Genomic DNA, 6,441 nt, shown 5'->3' on the forward strand with positions numbered 1-6,441 from the left:
AAGCTCAACCAGTGGAACACCGTTTCAGTAGGAGAGAATTTTGACAGGAGGAGGAAATTACAGAGTTCCTACCTACACTACAGAATGCCTAACAAACTGGTTTATACAGAAAATATTTTCAGCAACATGCATAGACTCATTAAATGTGCTCTAAGAACAGGATACTGATTTAGCTGGTTTCCAGCACACAGCATGAATTCATTGGTGCCCAGTAAAATGGGAATTAGTGCCAACGTAGAAGGCATTTTTGCCTTTGTAGCACTAACAACTGAAAAGCACACAGCATGGAATATTTTGATCTTTAAGTGGGTAATCATGGAAGTTGCAAGATCACATTCACTGGGCTAGCCTGATTATTCATCTACAAAATTATTTTTTAGAAATACAATGCTTAAAAAAGTCTTCAGGAAATGAGACTACATCAGGACCAGCAGAAGACATGGTGATACAGGACTGTACATGTAAGACTAGGGAATTGATTTTTCACATGCAGGTTTTAGATAAAGGATCACAGCCTTCGTAGATTCCTACAGCCAAGACAACCTGTGATCACAGGAGATCCAGAAATCTCAAGATGGTCAACTAGCTTGAGTAACACCCTAGATAAATACTCCTACAAACAGTCCAAAAGTCCACTAAAGCTGATGTACTGAGACTCTGACCCATGTGAAAAAGAGCTGTAAGTGCACAAAAAGGTTCATGCAAGGCCTGGGTCGAAGAGTTTGTGATGGTGGATTATTCCACACTGTTGACATGCCAATATGTATGGTGGAGAAAGAGGCCCCCCCAGAGGATTCTAATCCGGAAGCACCTGAGGGAAGCGTCTACTTGGGATTAGGAGGAGTACTAGGATTACTGAGCATTTGGGGAAAGGTACTAGGGTTACCGAACACAGGAAGATGTTTCAGGAGAAACTGTTCTGGGGGATTAGGTGGTTTTTGATACATCAATACTTAATGAAGACTGGCAGAACCGAGTCTGTTTTTCCAAGATCTATTCCTCAGTCATCAGTAGCTGAAACCTTGCTGAGTGTTTCCAGTTGGTGACATTAGAATGATCCCATTCATTGCCTGGAGGTGGGATCTGGTGCTGCAGATTGTTCTGGGAAGCTGTCATAGAGGACGATTTGTACAATGAAGTCAGCACTATACCACTGCCTAAATCCAATCCCTGGCTGCCTTTTTCTGCTCTGTAGTCCAGAAATATTTCTCTAAAAGTCAGACAGTCTGTAAATGTGAGCAGCATGTGGGATGTGTGACCTGCCCCTTTATCTTTATGGGGCATTACCTTGCTGTGAAGGCAGCCATGTCGAATCCAGGAATCCACTCTAGCAGCTGTTCTTCAAGATACTTTTCTACCAAAGAAATGCATCCATTAAAAGTAGGTGTGTGGGTGAGTTTATTCTCTTTCATGTCTTCAAACTCTTGGTAGTACTGTCCATGGAATTTCTCTGCAATAACTGGAACTTGTCTTCCATGATAATGTTCTCTAAATATCCAACCACAGCATCAAATTCTGCATCAGAGGCAGAGGAGAAGGACAGTGTGACATTGTCTTTCTCTGTAGTGTCCACTGTGGCCACAGCCATCAAAACCACCTATGTTGGTGGCCATTGACCTTCTGTTCTGTCTGTGGCTTGCCTGTCCCCCAACTGAGGCTCCTGGGCTACAGCCATCCATGGGCTGGCCTATCCTCCATGTCTAGCCAGGCTGCTCTGCACCTACTGCCTTCCAAAGATGTTTAGCTTCCCAGGGTGGTTTGAGGCTGTATGTGGCTGAGATTGGGGTGTCATGCGTTTAATTTTGTACCTGCCACCCCCTGGTGGTTTTATAACCTTGGGCAAGTGATTCAGCCTTTCTGAGACTCCTTGAGGACCTCACAGTGTCCTTAAAATGTTTCAGTTCATAGTGTCTGGCATGTAGTAGATGTATAACAATCAATTCAATTCAATTCATTAAACTAATATTTATTGAGCATCTATAATGTGCCAAGAATGGTATTGGTGATAAGACAATAAACAAGGCAGATAAAAGTCCTGTTCTTAAGGAACAGAGGAGGCAGCTTATGTTTGTATTAAAGATTTGGTGACTGTTTATCACTCATCCAAAGGTTTTGCGTTACTCAGGCTCCAAGCTCTCCCAGCACCTTTTGCCCCTCAGTAGGTATCACATCTAGGAGAGAATGAATATGATATCTTCGCCTTTTCACCACGTTCTTGGAGAAGAATCATGGAATTTGGCCACATATTCTAGCTTTGGACTGGAGCTGGGCTACAGAGGTGCTCCTCTGGTCTAACGAGGGGCCTGTGCCTAAGAGGCCATGTTACATCTGAGCCCTGTGTTCACCATTTCCAGTATCCTCTTGGGCATGTGACACTGGGATTTTTGCCTGCTAGAAAGCCACCCAAGCAAAGAACAGATCTTCCAGGAATGGCTGTTAATTTCTTGGTGGGGAGTTTAATTCTGAGGCCACTGTACAAGGTTCTGTGGAATGAATATCATGTCAATGCTATTTAATAATATGGTAACCACTGACCATTTAATTACATGGTAATTGTCACTTAGTGACTGGGTAATTGCATAGTAAGTACCAGCTAATTTCAGGGTAAAGGGTAAATACATGATTATTTCAGCCTCCTTAGGCACAGTATAGGTCACCCAGGAATTAGGTTTGGATTGACTAAGTATAAATTACCTAGAAATCCGTTTTCGGGTGATTACTCCTGTCATCCTTCCTTGACAAAGCCCCTAATGGTCACCATAAAATTAAAAAGAGATTTGAAGATTTTGGGCCTCAGGAACTTAAAGGGACAGTGCTTCATCCTAGACTCAATCATTGCCTGCTATGCAAGAGATGCTGCTTGGTTAGGGAGGAGACAGAGAAGAGCTTACAACTTCCTCACTTTTCAGTCTGGCAGCAGAATTTTCTTCCGCTGTGGTGATGTGGGGAGCTCAACACGTGATCCTGAAACTGACACCACAAGATGTAAACACAGCATCCATTCCATTGCCTCTTGTTATGAGCCCCGGGCTAGCAAGAGGAGTGGTTTCTCTAGTGGTTAAATGGTGGCTCCCAAAAAACTATGTTCCCCACCTAATCCCTAGAACATGTAAATGTGACCTTATTTGGAAAAAGTGTCTCTGCAGATGTATTAGAATTAAGGATGTTGAGATGAGTTCATCCTGGATTATCCAGGTACACATTTGTAATCCAAGAACAAGTGTCTATAAGATACAGAAGAGGAGACAAACATAAGAGAGAAGAAGACCATGTGAAGTCAAAGGCAAAGCTTGGAGTAATGCAGCCACAAGTCAAGCAATGCCTGGAATCAGAAACTGGATGAGGCAAGGAGTGAATTTTCCCCAGAGTCACTGGAGGGTGCCTGGCTCTGCCAAAACCTTGGACTCCCCTCCCCCCCACCTCCCCTCGACAGCTTCTAACTCTGTTGCCCAGGGTGGAATACAGTGGCAACATCTCAGCTCACTGCAACCTCCCTTTTCCAAGCAATTCTCCTTGCCTCTGCCTCCTGAGTAGCTGGGATTACAGGCACCCCCCATTATACCTGGCTAATTTTTGTATTATTGAATAGAGATGGGGTTTTGCCATGTTGGCCAGCCTGGTCTTGAACTCCTGACCTCAGGTGATCCACTGCCTCAGCCTCCTAAAGTGCTGGGATTACAGGTGTGAGTCACTGTGCCCAGGCTGAAAAAGAATACATTTCTGTTGTTTTAAGCCACCCAACTTGTGGTACTTTGTTACAGCAGCAACAGGAAACAGATACAGTCTCTAAGCAGCTGTGGGGCAGCAAGGGTCCCTGGCTGGAGTTAAGGAACAGCTATAGAGAAAAGAAAAAAAGTTTGCACAAATCAAATGGCATCTTGTGTGATGAGCAGAGCAGCTCGCAGCAGACCACTGAGCAGGGATGCCTTGGATTTCAGTCAGAGGTGGCAGGCAGGAAGCAGGGCCCACTGCTAGGTCCATTTGAGGCCTCCTATGTTTGCTGGAATGTCATATGGGAAGGGGATACACAAAATGTCCTTCCTGATGAAAGAAATTTTGGGGTCCTTTTGGAAGAATGCAAAGCTGTTCTTAAAAATGCCCAAACTCTCAGGATCCAGATACAATCCAATTAGTTTATTTCCTTGGAATCTTTGGTGTTGACCCTAGCTAGTTGTTTAGCATGATGGCAGAAATGAGAGGGCAGGCTTTCGGGGGGCCGGGCAGGCCAGGGTTTAAAACCCTTTCTACCATGCGGTATCTGGATGACCTTGGACAGGTGGTTTACCTTTGAGTCTCTGTTTCCTCATATTTTAGGCCAGGAAAATAAAACCTACCCTGTAGGGTGTTAGTTGAGAGAAAGAGAGAGAGAGAGAGAGAGAGTGTGTGTGTGTATAGCAGAGAGTGTATACACACACACACACGCACACACACACACACACACACACCCTTTAATGAGTATATATAATACAGTTTGTGCTCAGTCAAGTGTAGCTATTATTTCTATATAATGTACAGGGCAGAGTAAAATAAGCATTTCCTATGTTATTATGAACTCTCCATGGGCATTTGTAAATGGCTACATCACAGACCACGGATAGATGCGGCAGAGATTAAACTGATACTGACAGCAGTCACATGGCCTCCCTAGAGTCCCTTAGTGAGCTTATTGCTAATTATGCAGTCCCTCCACCACCCTACCTCTGTGTTTTAACGGCACCCTCCTCTCCCTCTGCTTCCCTTCTTCCCCAACTCCCTGCCGTGGGCTCACAGTTTTGGAAGACATACAAATTAGGTACCCTGCATACACACGTTGGGTACCTTGGGCACTCAGGTTTAGATAAAAAAAAGTGTTTGGAGGCAAATAATAAGGTCCCAAAATAACGCGTTCAAGACTACACCTAGCTTTATGATCCTCCAAGAAGGAGCTATCCAGCCAATAGGAGGATTAACCAATAAAGGATTTAAAAGACTCTCACTAAATAAAAATAACATGAACCATTCTGCAGGAGGCCTCCGGAGTCCTTGTTGCATTTAAGTGCTGCATGTGGAGTCTGGTTTATTTTTATGGGTTTTGAGTCATTTGCTCTCACAGCCTTCCTCATTTCTGTAACAACACTCTCTGCTTAGTTACATGTGGCATTCTGCACACCTGTCCTCCCATCTTCCAGTTGGTCTGTGTAGAGGACACCCTCACCAGTGGGTGGAGGTAGCCAGGGAGGGCCCACTCTCTGGGTTTGTGACTCAGTTTTGCACCTTGGTGGTGAATTTTGATCTGTGGAGCATCTCAATGGTTTATCTTGCGGTTTGGTAATTCCAACCAGGCAGGGTGATATCCTGGGGCACAGTCTCAGAAAATGGTGTCTCCTAAAGGAATAATAAACAACAATAAGCTTCCTTTATTGGATGTTTCCACCACACAGGCATTTTGCTAAGAGTTTCACATGTAGTCTCTTATTTAGTCCTTAGAACAAATGGATGAGACTGGCTTGCCATCTTCATTTCCCTAGGCCAAGTAAAGCTAGAGAGGTCCCTGACCCAGATAAGGACCATGTGGCTAATAAATGGAGGTGATGGAATTTAGACCAAGCCACAGACCCACACTATTCCAGCCCACATGGCACATGGAAGGGTGGGTGATGAGTCACTTTCACTCTAGAACCAAGTCTTTTCGAGGTGATGAGTGTCTTAGTCCATTTGTGATATTGGGTAACTTATAAAAAACAGATTTCCCCCTGAGAGTTCTGGAGGATGGAAAGTCTAGGATCAAGGTGCTGGCATCTTGCGAGGGCCCTCTGACTGTGTGCTCACGTGGCCGAGGAGAAGAAGAGAGTGAATCCACTTTTGCAAGCTTTTTTTTTTTTTTTGGTCATCACAGCTTAATCTATTTTATGTTGCTATTAAAGAACACTGAGTCTAGGTAATTTATAAAGGAAGATGGTTTATTTAACTCATGGTTCTGCAGGCTGAGAAGTTCAAAAGTGTGGCCCTGGTTTCTGGAGCGGGCTTTTGTGTTGCATTATAATGTGGTGGAGAAGGTCAAAGGGGAAGCAAACACATGTGAAGAAGAGGGAGACCCGAGGGACAACCTTAGCTTTATAAACAACCTGCTGTCTCAGAAACTGATCCATTCCTAAGAGAACTAATTCATTCTCACAGGAGTAAGAACTCACTTCCTACCTCAAGAGCAGCCCCAAGCCATTCATGAAGGATTTGTCCTCATCACTGAAACCCCTCTCAGCCCCATCTCCCCACACTGTCACACTGGGCATCAAGTTTCAACATGAGCTTGGGTGGGAACAAAGAAACCATATCCAAACCGTAGCGAACAGTACCAATCATGTCACCTCCCAAGAGGCCCCACCTCCCAATGCCACTACACTTAGGATCAAGTTTGCAACACATGAGTTTTCAGAGACATATTCAGACTATAGCAATGAGGTT

At 44.4% G+C, this 6,441-nt stretch overlaps 1 pseudogene; it reads right to left on the minus strand.

Annotated features, from left to right (window-relative positions):
• Positions 1 to 993: 993 nt before the first annotated feature.
• Positions 994 to 1,588, minus strand: LOC101028335 (ADP-ribosylation factor-like protein 2-binding protein; annotated as a pseudogene).
• Between the last annotated feature and the right edge of the window lie 4,853 nt (positions 1,589 to 6,441).

The sequence above is a fragment of the Saimiri boliviensis genome, chromosome 5 (assembly GCF_048565385.1).
Source record: "Saimiri boliviensis isolate mSaiBol1 chromosome 5, mSaiBol1.pri, whole genome shotgun sequence".
Lineage (NCBI taxonomy): Eukaryota > Metazoa > Chordata > Mammalia > Primates > Cebidae > Saimiri > Saimiri boliviensis.